Here is a 10700-nt window from a genome sequence, read left to right as displayed (position 1 = left end):
GAAAGATTGAACTAGGAATGCATGTAAAGTAGGAAAGATTCACTTATAAATAGAGATAGGGATATGGGATGAAGCTGCGGACCTGGAATTAGCAGTAAAATGTCGAGACGGAGTAGTTCTACAAATTTGAGCGAAAGTAGACAGGACGATGGCGCCCGGCGTGCGCACAGTCCTCCGAAAAATCCTCGAAACGAAGGGGGATCTGTTCATCTCTGCACAAGGATTCCAGATCTTCAATTACAGCCACGTACCTACAACCTACACATAGAAAAGAGAGGATGATTGGGGGGTTAGGGATGAGGGGTTTGCCTTTAGGTCAAACCCCAGTTTTGGAATTAACCAAGAAATGAGAATGCTGTAAATGTAAATGTTTGTAATGTAAACAAGTAATGATACCTTGTTGTAAGAATGTTTGTATTCTTACATGCGAAGGTGTAATGTATGTAGTATGTTGTATTGTTGTATGTGATCTCCTCTTCAATGGTTGAATCCTTGTCTTGAATGCAACACCTAGCCTTGAATGGAGACTTAGAATGCTTAGTTGCTTGAAGGAATGCTTGAATGCTTGAATGTTTGAATGTTTGAATGTTTGAATATCGCTTCCGCGTCTTGTACACATATGTCCTCCTTCTTTTCGACCTCCTCAAATGGGAGAGGAAATGTAGTTTATATACTTGTCAATTAGGGCTGATAGACTGATTTTCCCGACCTTAGGCCGACCAAGAAACATTATTTTCCAATTTGCAAACTTAAACACCCGAAGCCCCATAAGAGACCGGGCCCAAAATAGGGCCAGGGACCAGGGCGCTGGGCGCCATGGTCCTGGGGGACCAGGGCGCTCGGCGCCATGGTCTTGGGAAAACCAGGGCGCTCGGCGCCATGGTCCTGAAGCACCAGGGCACTGGGCGCCATGGTCCCACCTCCTAGGAAAGCAGGGTGCAAGGAGGATCAGGCCAAGGTGCTGAAAAATGCAGTTTTTGATGTCATAAACAAGTTTCGGGGTCTCCATTCAGGTTCCGTGTTGCATCATCATCGTGAAGACCAAAATGCAGTCAAAATTGCAAGTGTCACAATTTTAGGATGCTACATTTAGCCCACACTTTAGCGGGAGTATAAGCATACGCTCATACTTCCGGTAAAGTACAAGGAAACAACATTGAGAGACTTTCACCACGTCAAGGAGGCAAGATACACCAAGCCCCCAATGGACTAAGGATCTTACGACTTCGATTGACAAAGTAAAAGGGAAGATCACGAGGCAGAACCATGACTGTCAGTAGTAAGGTTCCCTCACTATGAGTCATGCAAGAAAGATATCAAAAATTTTCAAGGCAAAGCTAAATTTGTCAAGAAATTTTCAAGTATCTTGAAAAGATATGAACAGGATGTATGCCCCCCTACGTTAAAGCGATCACACACGCCTCACCGGGGGTGATTTCTTTAAGGTAGTGATACATATAAGAAATGAGAAAGGAAAGGAGCACGTTATCACAAGGATTTAGCCCCCAAGTGTGAGATAAGCCCAAGGATAATAGACACAAAACACAAAGCACAAGGTGACTTCGCTTTCCTCGGGGTCAATATGCTGTATGATAATTCATGTACATCATATGTATGTATGCATAATTGTTCTTCATTCCCCAATCAAGGAAGGTCACCTAGAAGAAGGGAACACATGTGTCTTTTGAGTCAACATGAGAGAGACCAAAAGAGATCTCAATGTTTTGCATCGTCCTCAAGTAGACAACACTAAGGACAACAAATAGAAGAATGAGAATAACACATAGAAGAAGTAACAAAAGAGAGGAGGAGCAATTCTGTTATGCTAATGAACTAGTCTAGCACGTCATCTACCCCCCGATCTTGCTGATCAATATTTCGGGAAGGTAGGAAACACGCTAGAGGAGGAACATTCAACACAGCAGATGGAGCTATCACAAGATCCAAACAAGGGCTATGTTCATGTTCCAAGCCACGTTGTTCTTGTCTAGGAGCTAGGATAAGCGCTTTAGAAAATTCGTTAAATAAATAGTTATCAACATCAACATATTCATATTCACTATCAGAATGAACAGGAGTAACATTTTCATCATGAATAACATTTTCATCTATATCATCATCAAGATTTATAAAAATAGGATCTTTAACTCGCACAGGATCAAGACCATCATGCATCTTATGTTTAGGAGATTTCGGCTCAATCTTCGGCTAAGGAGAAAATGGAATAATACTAGCTGAAGGTGTTTTTGGGGATTGCAAAGTTTGAGAAGCAGCTGCCTGAGCTCTAAGACGACGCTTTCATCAGCGTTCACGTGCAGAACGATTTCATCTAGTATGAGTAGGAAGTTGAGAAGACTGAGGAGGAGGAATGTTCTCATCCTTAGCACTTGGGTGTTTAGGTTGTGGTCTCTTAGGTTGAACAATAGGAGAAGAGGAAGGTCTCTTCTCTCCATAAGAGGAAGGAGGAGGAACTGCTCCATATAAGGGAGGAATATTTGGTTTAGGAAGGAGACCAAGTCCATCATGACGAGGAGGTATAGGTCTACTTTTAGGAAGTTTATCAGGCATAGACATAGTCACATCCATAAGGATGGGTTGGAAATCTTCTTGAGGAAAGACATTAGTTTTATCTTTCAAAGGAAGAACTTCCTTCTCAAGAACGATAGGAATGTCAAGTTTAGGTGTTCTAGGTTCACTTAGAGATAGGATCATATCTTTCTTCCACTTTTGATAAGATTTAAAAAGATGATCACTTCGCGGAGGAAGAGATTGGAATTGTTTAGGCCAAAAGTAATCAATAGGAACGCTAGAAGTTCTTTCAGCTGGTTTAAAGAGACTATGATTGACAGTAAAAATTTCACCATTATGGGGAAATTTCAAACACTTGTGAATAGGAGAAGCAATAGCTTTCATGGAAGATAGCCAAGGATAGCCTAGCTTCACACGAAATTGTTCGGATGATGGAATAATGGCAAAGTCTACATCAAGGGATTTGTTATGGACCTCAATAGGTAATGTAATAGAACCAATTGCAAGAGAAGAAAATGCATCAAATAGTTTCACAACCACATTTTTTTTGTCATAGATCACTTGATTCAATTGCAAAGTAAAAAGAAATTCTTCAGTAATGATATTAACCATACAAGAAGGATCAATAAGCACTCCACGGCAAGGTGTATTCTTGACTTTTGCAACTATATATAAAGGACCATCAGGTGCCCTGATAGTTTCACTAGAATCAAAGGTGATGGAAGCTTCTTTAGGGATTTTCTGCTGCTCTACAAATTTAATCACATTCGAAGTCATAGACACAAGATCATCAGGTGAGACAGAGGAATCATTAGTATCAATCACGTTAGAGGTATGAGAAGGTAATGGATCAGTAAAAATCTGAAGATTTTGGTTAGGAGGAGCTACAGATGTATTGCCTTTATCATTCACTCCAGAAATAGAGATAGTATTATTATCAATCAAATCTTGAGTTTTACCCTTTAAAGCAAAACATTTTTCAGTATCATGCCCAGGTTGACGATGGAATTGACAAAAAGATTTGTTATCAAAATAGGGTGAATTAATCTTTGTAGCATCTATTTGCCTTATAGGAGGAAGAGTAAGCACATTTTGTTCTGCTAACTTATTCATAATACTATGCAATGATTCATTCAAAGGAGTAAACTTTCTTTCTTTCTTGAAAAATTTAGAAATAGGAGGCACACCTGATGCTGCATTCACATTATTGTTGATGATGTTTTCATTGAATTTAATGGACTCTCTGTTTGGTTTAAACTTCCCAAATGGTTGTTGACTAGTATCACCCTTATCACTTGGAGCCATAGGATTTGCTTGTTCCACTTGACTCACAGTCAGTTGATAATTGTGAAGAGTTGCGCACAACTGGTGGAAAGAAGTAAACTCAGAAAACAGGAGTTTTTCTCTAATATCTTTTTGTAAATTAGAAATAAAGATTCTTTGAATATCATTGTCAGGCACTGGAAAGGAAATTTGAGCATACAAATGCTTATATCTACCAATGAAATCAGTCACTTTTTCTTTAACACCTTGTTTACAATGCATTAAATCAGTCAAAGTAACTTTAGGACTTATATTGTTTTGAAATTGTTGAATAAAAGCATTTGCAAGTTGTTCGAAAGAAGAAATAGAATAAGAAGGCAACAAGCAATACCATTGTAGGGCTTTATCTCTTAATGTTCTAGTAAACAGTTTTGCAAGCAACCTTTGGTCATAAGCAAAATCAGTACATATTGTTTGAAAGGTCTTAACATGTGTTAGAGGATCACCCTTACCATTATAAAGCTCCAAATGTGGAATTTCAACATGTTTAGGGGGGATAGCTCGAACAATGTCAAGAGAAAGTGGGCTCGCAACATTAAAGCACAAATATGAATTGACAATTTGCAATAGAAGGGTAGATCTGAAACAAGCATTAACAATTAAACATTTCACAAGTTTAATTACTTAAAAGAAAATTTTAGGGTTTTTATGCAATCAACCTCTAAAATTTGCAAAAGATCAAACATGGAAATATAATTAGGAAAGCAAAATTTTCAGATCTAACCATGAATAATTAGAATGGGGATGTTCACGTCGGGTTCACCAAAATGTAAAGCGGAAAAATCGAACCCTAGTCGTTCTCCCCTCCCCAACTCCAAGGAGAGAGAAGGGAGAGTCACTACGGTTGATGGTTTTCACTTAGGGGAGACTTTACATTCAAAAGAGGGGTTGAAACCCACAAGATCCAATCCCACGCAATGCAAGATTGGATTCTATATGAGTTTCAAGGGTTGTGACATCAAGGATACCCTCTTTTGTAAAGAATGTAGATAGAAAGATTAAACTAGGAATGCATGTAAAGTAGGAAAGATTCGCTTATAAACAGAGATAGGGATATGGGATGAAGCTGCGGACCTGGAATTAGCAGTAAAATGTCGAGACGGTGTTGTTCTGCAAATTTGAGCGAAAGTTGACAGGACGATGGCGCCCGGCGTGCACACGGTCCTCCAAAAAATCCGCGAAACGAACGGGGATCTGTTCGTCTCTGCACAAGGATTCCAGATCTTTAATTACAGCCGTGTACCTGCAACCTACACATAGAAAAGAGAGGACGATTGGGGGGTTAGGGATGAGGGGTTTGCCTTTAGGTCAAACCCCAGTTTTGGAATTAACCAAGAAATGAGAATGTTGTAAATGTAAATGTTTGTAATGTAAACAAGTACTGATACCTTGTTGTAAGAATGTTTGTATTCTTACATGTGAAGGTGTAATGTATGTAGTATGTTGTATTGTTGTATGTGATCTCCTCTTCAATGGTTGAATCCTTGTCTTGAATGCAACACCTAGCCTTGAATGGAGACTTAGAATGCTCAGTTGCTTGAAGGAATGCTTGAATGCTTGAATGTTTGAATGTTTGAATGTTTGAATATCGCTTCCGCATCTTGTACACATATGTCCTCCTTCTTTTTGACCTCCTCAAATGGGAGAGGAAATGTAGTTTATATACTTGTCAATTAGGGCTGATAGACTGATTTTCCCGACCAGGAAACATTATTTTCCAATTTGCAAACTTAAGGACTCGAAGCCCCATAAGAGACAGGGCCCAAAATAGGGCCAGCGACCAGGGCGCTGGGCGCCATGGTCCTGGGGGACCAGGGCGCTGGGCACCCTAGTCCTGAAGGACCAAGGCGCTGGGCGCCATGGTCCCACCTCCCAGGACAGCAGGGTGCAAGGAGGATCAGGCCAGGGTGCTGAAAAATGCAGTTTTTGATGTCATAAACAAGTTTCAGGGTCTCCATTCAGGTTCCGTGTTGCATCGCCATCGTGAAGACCAAAATATGGTCGAAATTGCAAGTGTCGCAATTTTAGGATGCTACAAATACAATTCATTTAATCAACAATACAATACAATTCATTCAATGAACAATACAATTCATGAACAATACAATTCATTTAATGAACAATACAATACAATTCATTTAATGAACAATACTTGATACAATTCATTATTACCCTATGCATGGTCCTATTTTGCCACCCACCTCGGTCAAACGCTCAAGGTTTTATAAGGATAGCAATTTTTCAGTTGGCAAAAAAATCATCAGTCTCACTCAATGGAATGTTGTCGCGTGGCCGATTTCTCGTTCTTCTCAGCACGATGATGAACCATCGGCTCTGATATGTCTAGTTAGGCATTATTACCCTATGCATGCTCCTATTTTTCCTCCCCACTCGATCCAACACTCGGGGTCATACCCTACCGACGTTGTCCCTTGAGCGCCCTAAGTACTCAAAATTGTCAAACTTTGACGGGCCCTAGCTTAGAATCTGTGGCACCTGTGAATGTTTTGTTTGAACCTATGGGGCCATGAGAGGGGTCCCTACAAAATCCTATCTCAGTTTTTCAAGTTGCCCTACGGTTTTATTAGGGCACCAATTTTTCGTTTGGCAAAAAAATCGTCAGTCTCACTCAATGGAATGATGTCGCGTGGCCAATTTCTCATTCTTCTCATCGCGATGACGAACCGTCAGCTTTGACATGTCCAGTTAGGCATTATTACCCTATGCATGCTCCTATTCCCCCCCCCCCACTCAATCCAACGCTCGGGGTCATACCCTACGAGCGTCATCCCTTGAGCACCCTAAGTGCTCAAAATTATCAAACTTTGACGTGCCCTAACTTTGAATCTGTGGCACCTGCGAGTGTTTCATTTGAACCTACGGGGCCTAGAGAGGGGTCCCTACAAAAGCCTATCTCGGTTTTTCAAATTACCCTACAGTTTTATTAGGGCAGCAATTTTTTGGTTGGCAAAAAAATCGTCAGTCTCACTCAATGGAATGTTGTCACATGGCCGACTTCTTGTTCTTCTCATCACGATGATAAACTGTTGGCTTTGACATGTCTAGTTAGGTATTACTACCCTACGCATGCTCCTATTTTCCCCCCCACTCGATCCAACGCTCGGGGTCATACCCTACCGGCGTCTTCCCTTGAGCACCCTAAGTGCTCAAAATTGTCAAACTTTATCGAGCCCTAAATCAGAATCTGTGGCACTTGGGAATGTTCTGTTTGAACCTATGGGGCCTGGAGATGGGTCCCTACAAAAGCCTATCTCGGTTTTTCAATTTGCCCTATGGTTTTATTAGGGCAGCATTTTTTTGGTTGGCAAAAAAATCGTCAATCTCACTCAATGGAATGTTGTCGCATGGCCAATTTATCGTTCTGCTCATCATGATGATGAACCGTCGGCTCTGACATGTCCAATTAGGCATTATTACCCTACACATAATCCTATTTTCCCCCCCCACTCAATCCAACACTCAGGGTCATACCCTATCGGCGTCGTCCCTTGAGCGCCCTAAGTGCTCAAAATTGTCAAACTTTGATGGGCCCTAACTAGGAATCCATGGCACCTATGAATGTTACATTTGAACCTACGGGGCCATGAGAGGGGTCCCTACAAAAGCCTATCTCGGTTTTTCAAGTTGCCCTACGGTTTTATTAGGGCAGCAATTTTTCTGTTGGCGAAAAAATTGTCAGTCTCACTCAATGGAATGTTGTTGCGTGGCCGATTTCTCATTCTGCTCGTCGCAATGATGAACCGTCGGCTACAACATGTCCAGTTAGGCATTATTACCCTACGCATGCTCCTATTTTCCCCCCCACTCGATCCAACGCTCGAGATCATACCCTATCGGCGTCGTCCCTTGAGCGCCCTAAGTGCTCAAAATTGTCAAACTTTGACGGGCCCTAACTCAAAATCCATGGCATCTGTGAATGTTCTGTTTGAACCTACGGGGCCATGAGAGGGGTCCCTACAAAATCCTATCTCGGTTTTCAAGTTGCCCTACAGTTTTATTAGGGCAGCAATTTTTCAGTTGGCAAAAAAATTGTCAGTCTCACTCAATGGAATGTTGTCGCATGGCCGATTTCTCGTTCTGCTCGTCGCAATGATGAACCGTCGGCTCTGACATGTCCAGTTAGGCATTATTACCCTACACATGCTCCTATTTTTCCCCCCACTCGATCCAACGCTCGGGACCATACCCTATTGACGTCGTCCCTTGAGCGCTAAAATTATATATAAACAAGCATTACACTGTAGACACATAATGATCATGAATATTTCCATGTATTGTATACACATAATTACCATTACACTTGCATGTGACATCCATGAAGGGCTATGCAAACATGATTTTTTTTTTCATTATCAATACAACTACACCAATGTACTCATGTACAGATACATGGACATTATCATCAATATAACTAAACCAATTTGCTCATGGACATTGTATATCATCATAACAATGTTACATCAATTCACATCCATATACAAATACAACATCCCACTTCATCTACATCAAACATCCTCATGTCCTAAGAGAAAAGCTTGCGTACAGCAATGCCTACATATAAATGAAGACCAAAACAAGTAACCTTTTTATGCGGAATGAATGTGCTACAAGAAACAAATTATAACACTTAATACAAATTAGTTTGGCAAATTATAAATAGATCATTTCAAACATTTTTAAGACACAAAAGATTGTATAATTATGAAACTTACCAGTTTCTCTGCAAAGTATACAAGCATAACTTTGAAGAAAGACGCATGTTGATTAAAGCCCTTCTTACTGCATTTCTCTGCATGGTTGAAGACAATGGTAGATATGGTCATTTCTAAATAGAAATACATTCACTTGACTTAATGTTTATGCACAAAATTTTATCTCATTAATGCACAAAAGAATATGTACCATCACCAAGAGAGGGTCTTGTCAATGGCGAATGATCTAGCATGAACCTGTATATCATCAAAAATCATAATGTGATGTACTATTGTATATCATCAATAAAGACCTTCATGAGCATATAGGTTTTGTGATAATTATATCATCAAAAATTGTAAAGCTCATCAAATGCATGATAATAAGTCATGTTGCAAAAATGCATCCCTTCCGATTATATCGTGTACCCGCTATGTGCATGCAAAAACCGTGTTGCCAAAAAAAAATGTTCATCAATAGACCTGCATTTTCAACACATCCTTAATATACACGTAAAAAACTTGATCATTAAGGTTTAATGATCATTGTTCGAAATGAAATGCATGATAAAAACAATAAGGCACCATTAAAGACCTACTAGTCAAGTGTGCCTGAAGGGTCATCTCTTTGTTTAAGAGTATCCAGTATTGCTTCATAATCAGTAGTAGTCACTGTCCATAGCTCTTTGGTCTTCGGTTTTGCTTGATGCTTCAACAACTTGACATTTGTAGCTATAATAAGGTGTGAATACATTATAATGGTTTTGTGTCTCTCATAGTCTTCAAATGCAAGTATGTCATTCTTTCTAATCATGTATGTTCGCAACCAAGTTCCCACAACAACAACTGAACCTGTAGGATATGTGAACCCATCATCATCTGTCACTGGTTGTGTTAGCTTTTGTTTTCCCTGTACACATCGTGCGAACCAATATTTTGATCTCTCTTCATTCCCTTGCGGTGCAATAACTACAAAAACATGTCCTAGTTGTACAAGATCTGATAGACGATCGTACTCAAGTGAACTTGCCATGTCATCATTTGACAAGGATATTGTTTGAGATAAAGGAGTTAGATAGTGGGGAACCCACGTATCAACCCACTCCCTTGACTCGCACTAGTCCCAAACACACCGAACACAACTCTGACAAAAATAAACCAATGCTCATGTCCAAATGGTCTATGTACTTGCATCTGAGCTGAGAAATGAATGCATCTTTGAAGAATCTTTAATTGTTTGACAATCCAATCTATCTCCCATTGTTCCCTCCTCAACCAACCAAAAGAATCTACTCACTGCTGAATGAAGAGTACCTTCATGTGACAATGTTGAACTACACCAATCAACAATAGAACGTGCATCAGAGAAATTTGTACCTGAAATCCTCAATTGCTCCTTAACCAGAGCTCTCTTCAAACATGCACCTGCTCCATCATGCTCTCCCTTCCCATGCCCTACCTCAAAAAACACCAAATATGAGGTATACGCCTCTCCACATGCATTCTAATCAACCAATAAAACATACGGGCATTCTTGAATTGACCCATACAGTTATTTGACCATATTATATGTCAGTCAATTGCAATATCTTTCTCATGCAAGAACTCAAAAAAATTCTCGAAAGAATGTTGCACATACTCGGAGGAGTGTGATCTATCATCACTCATATAAAAATGATACTCCCTGATTATCTTCCAGTCCTCTTTTGTACTATCAGGAGCATGTCTATATGTAATGTGAACAAAAATAGCAATCTGGACTGAATTGTAGTACTGAGATTGTACCTCATTCTGTGGTTGCAATGTATAGTTCTCTACAAAATCAACCACCGATACAATAGTTCCAATCGGGAAAGAGTTCTTACACATCCTGAACTGTTGATCAAACCACTGAGACCTATGGGTGTGCCTTGCATACTTGTAGAAAAGATTTTCCATAAAATCCAAAATAAAATCAGCAATACTCACTTCTCTTGAGACTAATTCGCATCTAGAACCTTCACCTCCACTCTTCAAAGTATATTTCACTATCGCGTATCTTTTTTTCTCAACATAATTCTTTCCAAAATCGTGTTCACTACCCTCATGAAAACATGAAACAAACTTTGACAACCCACTGCATTCTAAGCACTTCTC

This window comes from Cryptomeria japonica, chromosome 10 (assembly GCF_030272615.1).
Source record: "Cryptomeria japonica chromosome 10, Sugi_1.0, whole genome shotgun sequence".
NCBI lineage: Eukaryota > Viridiplantae > Streptophyta > Pinopsida > Cupressales > Cupressaceae > Cryptomeria > Cryptomeria japonica.
The sequence above is the reverse complement of the archived record's forward strand: the minus strand, read 5'-3'. Positions refer to the sequence as shown.